The sequence below is a fragment of the Mustelus asterias genome, chromosome 18 (genome assembly GCF_964213995.1).
Source record: "Mustelus asterias chromosome 18, sMusAst1.hap1.1, whole genome shotgun sequence".
NCBI classification, from domain to species: domain Eukaryota; kingdom Metazoa; phylum Chordata; class Chondrichthyes; order Carcharhiniformes; family Triakidae; genus Mustelus; species Mustelus asterias.
In genome coordinates, this window is record NC_135818.1 from 26811050 (window position 1) to 26824578 (window position 13529).

At 43.3% G+C, this 13529-nt stretch overlaps 1 protein-coding gene across 9 annotated transcripts in view; it reads right to left on the reverse strand.

The window, feature by feature from the left end:
* Window positions 1–13123, reverse strand: part of LOC144507030 (uncharacterized) — a 276508-nt gene extending 263385 nt beyond the window's left edge. For 4 of the 9 annotated variants that reach the window (XM_078233605.1, XM_078233600.1, XM_078233597.1 and 1 more), the window contains exon 1: window positions 13043–13122. The gene's annotated coding sequence lies outside the window, so the exon portion shown is untranslated. Of the gene's footprint in view, window positions 1–11963; window positions 12014–13042 lie in introns of all 9 variants that reach the window. The other 5 variants (XM_078233599.1, XM_078233590.1, XM_078233584.1 and 2 more) reach the window with 2 other exon arrangements.
* Between the last annotated feature and the right edge of the window lie 406 nt (window positions 13124–13529).

Below are 13529 nucleotides of genomic sequence, written 5' to 3' on the forward strand. Positions count from 1 at the left end.
ATTCGATATCACAGCTGATGCTCTATCTCAATGCCATACTCCCACACTTTCCCCATACCCCTTGGTGCCTTGAGTCTAGAAATTTATTTCTTTTTCTTAAATATTTTCAGTGATTTGGCCTCCACAGCCTTCTGCATAGAATTCCACAGGCTCACCATGCACTGAGTGAAGAACAGTCCTGAATGGCCTACTCCGCATTTTGAGACTGTGACCCCTTGTTCTGTGACCCCTTTCATGCCAGAGAAAACAACATCCAGTCTGTTCAGCCCTGTCAGAATTTTATGTTTAAATAAGATCTCCTCTCATTCTTAACTCCAATGAATACAAGCCTAGATGACCCAATCTCTCCTCATACGACAATCCTACCACCCCAGCAATCAGTCTGGTGAACCTCAGCTGCACTCCCTCTCTGACAAGTATATTCTTTCTTAGGTAAGGAGACCACTATTGCACATAATAGTCCAGGTGTGGTTTCACCAAGGCCCTGTACAGCTTCAGAAAAACATGCTTGCTCCTGTACTCAAATCCTCTTGCAAAGATCACCAACATTTGCTTTCCTAATTGCTTGTGGTACCTGCATGTTTGCTTTCAGTGACTGGTGTACAAGGACACCAAGATCTCTTCGTATGTCAACATTTCCCAATCTACCATTTAAATAATACTCTGCTGTTCTGTTTTTCCTACCAAAGTGGATGTCATATTTATCCACATTATACTGCATCTGCCATGTACTTGCCCATTCACTCAACTTGGCTAATCACATTGAACCTTCTTAGCATCCTCCTCACCACTTTCATTCCCAGTTTTATGTCATCAGCAAACTACAAAATATGACCTTCTGTTCCCTTATCCAAATCATTAAATAACTGGGACCCAAGCATGGATTCCTGCAGGACCCCATTAGTCACTGCCTGTCACTTATTAAAAGACCGATTTATTCCTATTCTGTTTCCTGTCTGCTAACCAATTCTCAATCCATGCCAATATATTAATTTTGAACACTAACCTCTTATGTGGGACTTTATCAAAAGTTTTCTGAAAATCCAAATACACCTCATCCACTGGTTGGTTCTCGCTTAAATATTCTTCTAGTTATGTCCTCAAAAAAACTTCAGTAGGTTTGTCAAACATGCTTTTCCCATTCATATAGCCAGGCTGACTTTGTCTAATTCCACTGATATTTTGTCAAAGCCAGTTGATATTTTCAAAATGTCCTGTTATCACATCCTTTATGATAGACTTTAGCATTTTCCCTATTATTGCTGTTAGGCAAACTGTAATTTGTGTTTTCTCCCTCCCTCCTTTTTAAATAGTGGTGTTACATTTTCCACCCTCCAATCTGCTGGGACTGTTCCAGAATGCATCAAATTTTGCAAGGTGATAACCAACTTATCCATTATTTCCATGGCCACCTTTAGTACCCTGGGATGTAGATTATCAGATCCTGGGCATTTATCATCTTTCAGTCCAATCAATTTCTCTTGCTCTATTTTTAATAATACTAATTTCCCTCAATTCCTCCTTTTCACCAGACCCTTGGTTCTGGTGAACCAGAAATAAAATTTCTATGTCTTCCTCCGTGAAGTCAGAACTAAAGTACTTGTTCAATCGCTCTGACAGTTCCTTGTTCTATACTATAAATTCTCCCATTTCAGAATGCAAGAGACCTACATTAGTCTTCACTGTTCTTTTTCTTTAAACATACTTAAATAACCTTTTACAGTCCACTGATATGTACCTTGCATGTTTATTCTCATACTCTATTTTTCCTCTCAATCAATCTTTTGGTCCTCTGCTGAATTCTAAACTGTTCTCAGTCGCCAGGCTTGCTACTTTTTCTAGCAACTTTATGACTCCTCTTTGAATCTAATGCTATGCTTAATTCATTTTGTTAGCCACGGTTGGGTCACTTTTCTTCTTGTTTTTGCACTAGAAAGGAATGTACAACTGTTGCAATGCATATATTCATTCCTTAAATATTAATCATTGCCTGTCCACTATTATACCTATTAACAAAGTTTTAGCCAATCCACACCTCATACCTTTATAGTTTCCTTTCCTTAGATTTAGGACACTAGTTACAGATCAGACTACTTCACTTCCTATCCCCAGTCGATGTTATAACTGGACGGGAAGATCCCAGGATGGAGCCATGGCTCAAAAGACTAACTATGAAGGAACAGAGTCACAGGACTGCTAATTAGTTTTAGCACTGTTATGGTCACTTCTCTAAAGGACCCCGCACAACAAGATTAACAATTAACCTTTCTCATAAATCTAGGATGTCCACGTAAACCACATCTACCGCTTTTCCTTCGTCAATGTGTTTAGTCACATTTTCAAAGAACTCCACCAGGCTCGTAAGGCACGATTTGCCTTTGACAAAGCCGTGCTGACTACTTTTGAGCATACTAAACTTCTCTAAATGTTCATAAATCCTGTCCCTCAGGATCTTCTCCATCAACTTACCAACCACTGAGGTTAGACTCACCAGTCGGTAATTTCCTGGGCTATCCCTATTCCCTTTCTTGAATATAGGAACCACATCCGCAATCCTCCAATCCTCTGGAACCTCTCCCGTCTCCATCGACAATGCAAAGATCATTGCCAGAGGCTCTGCAATCTCTTCCCTCGCCTCCCACAGTAACCTGGGGTACATCCCATCCGGTCCCGGTGACTTATCTATCCTGATGCTATTCAGATTTTCCAACACATCCTCTTTCTTAATGTCCACAAACTCGATCTTTTCAGTCCGCCGCAATCCTGTAGTACAACCACCCAGGTCTTTTTCCACCGTGAATACCGAGGTAAAGTATTCGTTAAGCACCTCTGCTATTTCTTCCGGTTCTGTACAGACTTTCTTACCTTCACATTTTATAGGTCCTATACCTTCATATCTCATCCTTTTACTCTACATATTTATAGAACGCCTTAGGGTTCTCCTTAATTTTACCTGCCAAGTCCTTCTCGTGACCCCTTCTGGCTCTCCTAATTTCCTTCTTAAGTCCCTTCCTACAAACCGTATACTCATCTAGATCCCGATCATCGCCTAGCTCTCTGAACCTTTTGTACGCTTTCCTTTTCTTTTTGACTAGGTTCAGCACAGCTTTCGTGCACCACGGTTCCCGTAACCTACCAAAACCTCCCTGTCTCATCAGAACGTTGTCATTCAGAACTCTAGACAAACATTCCTTGAAAATCTGCCACCTTACTTCAGTACTTTTCCTCGAGAATACCTCCTTCCAATCAACGCCTCTAATCTCCCACCTGATGGCTTCATATTTCCCCTTACTCCAGATAAGCACTTTCCTAGCTTGCCTGATCCTATCTCTTTCCAATGCTAGCCGTAAAGGAGATAGAGTTATGATCACTATCCCCAAGATGCTCCCCCACTGAGAGATCCGGCACCTGTCCAGGCTCATTAGCCAGTACCAGATCGAGTACAGCCTCTCCTCTTGTAGGCTTACCCACATGCTGTGTCAGGAAACCTTCCTGAACACACCTAACAAACTCCTCCCCATCCAACCCCCTTATTCCAATCGATGTTTGGGAAATTAGAGTCTCCCATCACGACAACCCTGTTATTACTACATCTCTCCAGGATCTGTTTCCCTATCTGCTCCTCAACATCCCTGTTACTGTTGGGCGGCCTATAGAAAACACCTAGCAAAGTTATCGACCCCTTCCCGCTCCGAACTTCCACCCACAGAGACTCCGTAGACAATCCCTCCACAGTGTCCACTTTCTCCACAGCTGTGACACCATTCCTGATCAGCAGTGCCACTCCACCCCTCCCCCCTCCCTCCCCTCTTTTGCCTCCCTCTCTGTCCTTTCTGAAACATCTGAAGCCCGGCACCTGAAGTATCCAGTCCTGTCCCTGTCCCCAAGTCTCCGTAATGGCCACCACATCTCACTTCCAAGCATCGATCCACACTCTAAGCTCATCCACTTTATTCACTACACTCCTGGCGTTAAAATAGACACATCTCAAACCTTTGGTCTGAGCTCTCCCCTTCTCTATCACCCATCTATTCTCCCTCTTACCCTGTCTACAATCCTTCTCTATTTGCGGGCTAACCTCCTCGCTCTCAGTCACCTCATCACGATTCCCTCCCCCCAACCTTTCTAGTTTAAAGTCTCCCCAGTAGCCTTAGCCAACCTTCCTGCCAGAGTATTGGACCCCCTGGGATTCAAGTGCCACCCGTCTTTTTTGTACAGGTCACACCTGCCCCTAAAGAGGTCCCAATGATCCAGGAACCTCAATCCCTGCCCCCTGCTCCAGTCCCTCAGCCACGCATTCATCCTCCACCTCACTCCATTCCTACTCTCACTTTCCTGTGGCACAGGCAGCAATCCCGAGATTACTACCTTTGCGTTCCTCCTTCTCAACTGTCTACCTAACTCCCTATATTCACTTTTCATGACCCCTTCCCTCTTCCTCCCTATGTCAGTGGTACCAATATGTACCACGACCTCTGGCTCCTCTCCCACCCCCTTCAGGGTTTCTGGGACGCGACCAGAGACATCCCGGATCCCGGCACCAGGGAGGCAGACCACCATCCGAGACTCCCGTCTACCTCCGCAAAAACGCCTGTCTGACCCCCTTACTGTTGAGTCCCCGATTAATACTGCCTTCCTCCTCCTTTCCTTAGCCCTCTTGAGTTACAGGGCCGGACTCTGCTCCAGAGACACGGCCACTGCTGTGGTTCATTTCTCAGGAAATGAGAAATTTTACTTTAATTTTACTTTCATTTTAACCTGGTGTCTCACAAACCAGGTTAAAATGAACCAGTTCATTCACTGGTTCATTTCTCAGGAAAATGCCGAACCAATCTTGGTCATGCTGCCTGGCTTAAATTTCAAAAATATTCTTGGCAGTGAACTGTCACAATCAACTGGTGCATTCTCCATTGAAATGCCACTACCAGAGTCCACTTGCTAATAAATCAGCACTCTCTTCTCATACAATATAAATTTGTTGATCTCCCTTATTTTGGATTCTTGTGAATATCCCACTGAGTGCAAGACAAAAATCTTTCAGAAATACTTCACAACTATTAGTTTTAAGAACTATTATAGTTGTGTACTGCTGAAAAAGAGACATATTGTTGAAGCTCTTCATTTTGCACTCATCACAACAGAAGCAAGAATGCCAAACTTCAAAGGGAGCAACAATTTATACTGCATCAGAAAATGGTATGATTGGTTGACAAATCAATTCTGATCAGTCGCAACTGAAAATGGAAATGCACTATTGTCCCCTGCAGATTTAACTCAAAAAAGTGTTGTGCTATGCAAAAGATAAGCTGATGTGTATGCAACAATCTTCAGCCAGAAGTACCGAGTGGTTGATCCTCCTTAGTTTCCTTCATAAGTCTCCAGCATCACCGAAGCCAGCCTTCAGCTAACTTGATTTTTTAAAAATTCATTAACGAGCTGTTGGCTTCGCTGGCTAGACCATTGTTCATCTCTAGTTGCCCTTCAGAAGGTGGTCAGCTGCCTTCTTGAACTGCTGCAGTCCCTAAATTGTAGGTATACCCACAATGTTAATGCTGTTAGGGAGTGAATTCCAGGATTCTGACCCAGCAACAGTATAGGAACAACAATATATTTCCAAGTCAGGATAGTAAGCGACTCGGAGGGGAATCTCCAGATGCCGCTGCTCTTGTCCTTCCTAGATGGTAGCGAACATGCATTTGGAAGGTGCTGCCTAAGGAACATTGGTGAGTTCCTGCAGTGCATCTTATAGATGGTACACATGGGTCCCATTGTTTGCTGGTGGTGGAGGGATTGAAGTTTCATACTAGGGGTACCAATCAAGCAGACTGCTTTGCTGGGATGGTGTTGATCTTCTTAAATATTGTTAGAGGTGCACTCAGCAAGACAAATGGAGAGTATTCACTCCATGTGTCATTAACAAACAGTCAAGTGCACTGGGAACAGCAAAAGCTACAGGTGCTGACAACAGCCTGGCCATACTGCTAAAACCTTGTGCTCCAGAACTAAAATTCCTTTGGCAGTGTCCCAAGACGAAACATCTTCCCTCCATCAAAAGGTCAGAAATGGAGGTGTTCGCTAATGCTTGCACAGTTTTCATTTCCATTTGCAACGTCTCAGATACTGAATTAGTCCACCCTCACATGCAGCAAGACCTGGACAACATTCAGGTTTGGGTTAAGTGGCAGGCAACATTCAGGCACATAGGTGCCTGGTCATGTCCATCTCCAAAAACAGAACCTAACCACCTCCCCTTAACATTCAACAGCATTATCACTGAATCTCCCACCACCAACATTCTGGTGGTCAGCGCTGACCAGAAACTTAATGAAAACTGTGGCTTTCGGGCCAGGTAGGCCATTGGGCATTCTTCTGCAAATGACCTACCTCCTGTGTTACGATCCCAGTCGATGTTATAACTGGACGGGAAGATCCCAGGATGGAGCCATGGCTCAAAAGACTAACTTTTATTTTTTTAGAAAATATGAAGGAACAGAGTCACAGGACTGCTAATTAGTTTTAGCACTGTAAGATGTCTCACAACACCAGGTTAAAGTCCAACAGGTTTATTTGGTATCACGAGCTTTCGGAGTGCTGTTCCTTCATTAGGTGTATTAAGGAGCAGCGCTCCGAAAGCTCGTGATGCCAAATAAACCTGTTGGACTTTAACCTGGTGTTGTGAGACTTCTTACTGTTCCCACCCCAGCCGGCATCACCACATCATTAGTTTTAGCAACAAAAAAAATCTTTATGAAACATGAAAAGTTTGTTTATAATACAATACACATTTACTCCCCCTTAGCTTCACAAATATACACTTCATCTTAAGCTACAGTGGTCTTAGTGACACAAAGTCCCTTTAAACACACAGGCTGGCCATGGCAAAATACACACACTGCTCTAAAACCAAGTGTCTGTGGATTTCTCCTCAGAATTCCCTCCCCTCCAGATGAACTTTATACATTGAGCACCTTGTCTCACTGAACTCCAGCTTCCACACAAGTGATTTCAAATTCCACTTTCTAAAAGATATTTTCAAATTTTCTTTTAAACAATACTCATCTGCTTCCATTAAGGTTTCGCTATCAAGTTTACATCTCCAGCTTCAGGTTGCCTTTGCCTTACAACCTTTCACACAAACTCCAAGATCCAGACACTGATTTTTATGTTTATTTCAAATAATGTCTCCCAAATTCACTTCAGATATCTTCCTGGCATCTTAGCTCTCCTGTTTTTACTCAACAGTTCTCTATTCTGGTACCTTTAACCTTAAGGCTCTCGGAAACTTTTCATTTCTCTAGTTTCCTTAAATAGTTGGACATTAGCTCTCTGCACTTATTTTCTTAACCATTGCTCCATGATATCGCTTTTCTTATAGCACTAGCCCTCTAAACCAACTGCAAATTAATTCAGTTAAAACTAAATTTATAAATGCCTTTCTACCTTAAAAGGTTGCTAAACAACTTCTCCTAGCTTTTATTTATTCACGCCGCAACATCTCAAAGCACAATTGCAGCAGAGTTTGAATTGAAACTAAAACCTCCACACATACAAGGACCTTTGTCCAGCAAGAATTTGACTATTAGGTTTACCCTTCCTTACACAAACACTAAATTAAACACATAAAACTATACCTTATTTCAAATATTTAACAATATAAATTCCTTAAAGCTACCTTTGTGAGCTACTCTCCAAACCCTTTCCACCATCTACAAAGTACAAGTCGGTTGACGACATGATGGGACACTCCTGGATGAGGGCCAAAAACCCTCAAGAAGCTCGACATTGTCCTGGACAAAGCAGCCACCACTTCATTCGTCAAATTAGAGGGGGTCAGGTAGCACCACTAATATAAGAACATAAGAACTAGGAGCAGGATAAGGCCATCGGGCCCCTCGAGCCTGCTCCGCCATTCAATAAGATCATGGCTGATCTTTTTGTAGACTCAGCTCCACTTACCCACCCGCTCACCACAACCCTTAATTCCTTTACTGTTCAAAAATTTATCTATCCTTGCCTTAAAAACATTCAATGAGGTAGCCTCAACTGCTTCACTGGGCAGGGAATTCCACAGATTCACAACCCTTTGTGTGAAGAAGTTCCTCCTCAACTCAGTCCTAAATCTGCTTCCCCTTATTTTGAGGCTATGCCCCCTAGTTCTAGTTTCACCCGCCAGTGGAAACAACTTCCCTGCTTCTATCTTATCTATTCCCTTCATAATCTTATATGTTTCTATAAGATCTCCCCTCATTCTTCTGAATTCCAATGAGTATAGCCCCAATCTACTCAGTCTCTCCTCATGGTAAGCCAACCCTCTCAACTCCAGAATCAACCTAGTGAATCTCCACTGCACCCCCTCCAGTGCCAGTATATCCTTTCTCAAGTAAGGAGACCAAAACTGTACACAGTACTCCAGGTGTGGCCTCACCAGCACCTTATACAGCTGCAACATAATCTCGCTGCTTTTAAACTCCATCTCTCTAGCGATAAAGGACAAAATTCCATTTGCCTTCTTAATTACCTGCTGCACCTGCAAACCAACTCCTTGAGATTCCTGCACAAGGACATCCAGGTCCCTCTGTACAGCAGCATGCTGCAATTTTTTACCATTTAAATATTAGTCCATTTTGCTATTATTCCTACCAAAATGGATGACCTCACATTTACCAACATTGTACTCCATCTGCCAGACCCTCGCCCACTCACTTAGATTATCTATATCCCTTTGCAGACTTTCAGCGTCCTCTGCACACTTTGCTCTGCCACCCATTTTAGTGTCATCTGCGAATTTTGACACACTACACTTGGTCCCCAACTCCAAATCATGTATGGAAATCGTAAACAATTGCAGTCCCAACACTGATCCCCGAGGCACACCACTAGTCACTGATCGCCAACCAGAAAAACATCCATTTACCCTTTGCTTTCTGTTAGTTAACCAATCCTCTATCCATTCTAATACAATACCCGTAACACCGTGCACCTTTATCTTATGTAGCAGTCCTTGGTGCGGCACCTTGTCAAATGCCTTCTGGAAATCCAGATACACCACATCCACAGGTTCCCCACTGTCCACTGCACATGTAATGTTCTCAAAGAATTCCACCAAATTAGTCAAACATGACCTTCCCTTCATGAACCCATGCTGCGTCTTACCAATGGGACAATTTATATCTAGATGTCTCGCTATTTCTTCCATGATGATAGATTCAAGCATTTTCCCTACTACAGAAGTTAAGCTAACCGGCCTATAGTTACCTGCCTTTTGTCTACCTCCTTTTTTAAATAGTGGCGTCACATTTGCTGTTTTCCAACCTGCGGGAACCACCCCAGAGTCATGCAAATTTTCGTAAATTACCACTAGTGCATTTGCTATTTCTCCCGTGATCTATTTTAATACCCTGGGATGCATTCCATCAGGACCAGAATATGCAGAACATTCTCTCCTTCCACCACTGATGCATCGTGACTATACAGTATCTACAAGATGCACTACAGCATCATGCAGGCTCATCTTCCAAACTGTGACCTCTACCATCTAGAAGAACAAGGGCCGCAGAAGCATAGGAACACTCAAAAGCTGCAAGTTTCCCTCTAAGTCACATACCAACCTGACTGGGAAATATAATTACCATTCCTTCACTTACACTGGGTCAAAATTCAAGAACTCCCTATCTAACGGCACTATAAGTGTTCCTATTACACATAAAAAGCAGCAGTTCAAAAAGATGGCTCACGACCGCCTTTTAGGGAAATTAATACTTGCCTGACAGCAACACCTACATCCCATGAATAAATTAAATGCCCCAAACACTGCACTGCTAACGTTTTCCTACCCTTCCAGGTAGCTACCACTTGCTACTTTGAACTTTATGCGGCTGTAGTGTGACCAGCTCCTGAAACCTGGGATCCAGGATATTTATCCATCTGGCAGCAAATCAGCTGCACTTCCAGCTCATAAATCCTTAGCTTGAGTTCAACCAGCTGGAAGCACTTCCTCCATACGTAAACTGAGACAGATGAAGCGTCTTGAAGTTCCCACAGGCCACAAGACTTGCAGGCTGCAGGTCACAGCTGTCCCTCCATTCTGGTTCAGAAACTTGAAAAAAAACTCCTTAGATACAAGATGATTATTTATATAATTGCTGTTAACAGTTCTGAACTATTTATTGTATTAAGTTGCATTGTTATTTTTCTATGCCGTTGACATTGAATAAAAAGGTTAATTATTTACTCAAGATTAACACCAACCACCAAGACTACTAAAATATCAGCTATCTAGATATTTATCTTAGATTCTGCAGCTTCGTTCCTTCCTTTAAGTTGGGTTTGATTTGATTTGGGTTGGATTGGATTTTCTGAACCCATACCTTCCAAGTCTTTGGTGTTAATCAGTCCTCTCTTCACTGGTCACAAGTTCTGCCTGACATGACTCCTCTTCAAATATATAGCATCTTGATTCCTGTCAAAATGTACTACCTCACACTTTGCTATATTAAAATTAATTTTCCATGTATTCACCCAATCTACAAACCTTTTAAATCTTTTGATTTGATTTATTATTGTCACATGTATTAACAGTGAAAAGTATTATTTATTGCGCACTATACAGACAAAACATACCGTTCATTGAGAAGGAAACAAGAGAGTGCAGAATGTAGTGTTACAGTCATAGCTAGGGTGTAGAGAAAGATCAACTTAATGCAAGGTAAGTCCATTCAAAAGTCTGACAGCAGCAGGGAAGAAGCTGTTCTTGAGTCGGTTGGTACGTGACCTCAGACTTTTGTATCTTTTTCCCAAAGGAAGAAGGTGGAAGAGAGAATATCCAGGGTGCATGGGGTCCTTAATTATGCTGGCTGCTTTGCCGAGGCAGCAAGAAGTGTAGACAGAGTCAATTGATGGGAGGCTGGTTTGTGTGATGGATTGGGCTACATTCACGACCTTTTGTAGTTCCTTGCGGTCTTCGGCAGAGCAGGAGCCATACCAAGCTGTGATACAAAACAATGCTTTCTATGGTGCATCTGTAAAAGTTGGAGAGAGTTGTAGCTGACATGCCAAATTTCCTTAGTCTTCTGAGAAAGTAGAGGTGTTCGTGGGCTTTCTTAATTTATAGCGTCGGCATGAGGGGACCAGGACAGGTTGTTGGTGATCTGGACACCTAAAACTTTGAAGCTCTCGATCCTTTCTACTTCGTTCCCATTGAGGTAGACAGGGGCATGTCCTCCTTTATGCTTCCTGAAGTCAACGACAATCTCCTTCGTTTTGTTGACATTGAGGGAGATTATTGTTGCTGCACCAGTTCACCAGATTCTCTATCTCATTCCTGTACTCTGTCTCGTCATTGTTTGAGATTCGACCTACTACGGTGGTGTCGTCAGCAAACCTGAAAATCGAATTGGAGGGGAATTTGGTTGCACAATTGTATGTGTATAAGGAGTATAGTAGGGGGCTGAGGCACAGCCTTGTGGGGCATCGGTGTTGAGGATGATCGTGGAGGTGGTGTTGTTGCCTATCCTTACTGATTGTGCTTCCTATATTTTGGCAGTCTTCCAAATCTGGAGCTCCACAGATTCCCATTTAAAAATCCCCAGCCCCTCCCTCCAAAATGTTGATATCACTTGCTAATTTTAACACAGTTCCTCCAACATATTAAGGCCCTTTATAATCAGTCTGCTGCCATCTAAATCTGGACATCTAAATTACTACCCGAAGATATAAGCAGCCCAAATAGCTTAATATTCTTGAGGATTATTTTTTGGGTTTCAGGGTCTTTTTCCATTTTCACTAACATCTTTGTTAGGTAATGCAGCCATAGTATTTTTGATGCCTTTTTAGGGTTTCCTTCTTTAGATAGATAACACAAATACCAAACAAAAGAACCAGACATGGAAAATAATCACAGGCAAACATTGCTTAAAACGATCATTTTCAGCACAGAAAAAAGGAAATGCAAACTCTGAACAAACCTGAATTTGAACGGAAAAAGCTGGAAAATCTCAGCAGGTCTCGACAGCATCTGTGGAGAGAGAATAGAGCCAACATTTCAAGTTAGGATGGAACAGAAGTGGCTTGAAACGTTGGCTCAGTTCTCGCTCCACAGATGCTGTCAGACCCGCTGAGATCTTCCAGCCCCCACCGTTTTTGTTTCAGATTCCAGCATCTACAGTATTTTGCCTTTACATTGAATTTGAACATCCAATTTACACACAGCAAACTCCCACAAGCAGAAAAATTGATAATGCTTATATTCTGTTATTAGGATGTTGCTCCCAAGTGGGATGGTGAAGAGGTAAGGAAGAGGGGAATAATTACGGAGAGAATTTGATGATGCCACGATGCTTTCATCTCATGACCTATATTTCAACCCAGCCCAGGCTTATAGGCGAGATACTCTTCATTCCCCCTCCCCGCTGGCTTGAAGGATTCTGTATGGAACAATACTTGGAAAGCGTTAAACCAGTTCTCCTTGCACTTGGGATCTATCAGGCATATGAATACAGTCCGATTGACAACCTCAATCATACAAATAGCCAGTGTGCAAAATGGAACTGTGCAAATAGAAATCCATCTTCATTTGGGAGAGAGTGGATGGAGTTTGGCTGTTTGTTGTATACCCAACTTTGACGCTAGCGCAAAATGAGGAAAGGTTCCATTCCATCAACACTGACTCTGTTCACTTGCATTGAAAACAGCAGTGATCAAGTGCTAGAATGTTCTTCGGAAAATTTCTCTTCAGGTAAAAATTGTGAAGTCGGCCATGACTTTTGGGAGCTTAGCTGGGAAGGGGTTACAATGTCCTGGGGGCGGACGAGGTGCTGTGACTGCTTGCATTCAGGGTCGGGGCTGGAATGATGGGTGGGACCAAGTGTTCGGTTAAAGTTACTGGTCTGGATCTGCATGTTGGATTGGCCCGCGGTTGAGTCACCCCGCGGGAACTTGTTGAAACTCAGACTCCCAACAGAACGAGTGCTTCCTATTCACACCCATCCTTTTCTCTCTCTATCTATCTATATTCCCCACCCCCTCCCCCGGCTGCCATCCTTACCTAACGGCCGTCTGCGATCACTCGGCCGATTACCCGCCGGCTCTCGCGGCATCGGCGCGTGCCCCACCACGAGGTACCCGAGCCATTTTCCCCCAATCACAGGCCAGCAAGCGGTCTCCCCGCCTACTGGCTGTAGTACCCAATCAGCAACGCCAGTGAGGAAGAGAGCCCTATGATTGGCCGAGTGCCCTTTCTCCTGAGCTGCTGATTGCCTCGGACCGCTTACTTTTAATATTCATCAATGGAAGCTGCTGATTGGACAGTCCGCGCCTGCGTTCATTCCGATTGGATGAACTCACTGGCTAATTAAAATTCAAATCGGATTCAGCCGTCGGCGTCCTATTTGAATAAATTAATATTCATGAGGCCGAAACTACTGATTGGCTCCGGCCGTGGCGCTGGGCGCGTGCTGGATGTGGCGCGCTTCAATTTGAAGAGCCGTTAACACCGAGACCCTTGGGGCAATGTTCACCATTCCCAGCCTGCG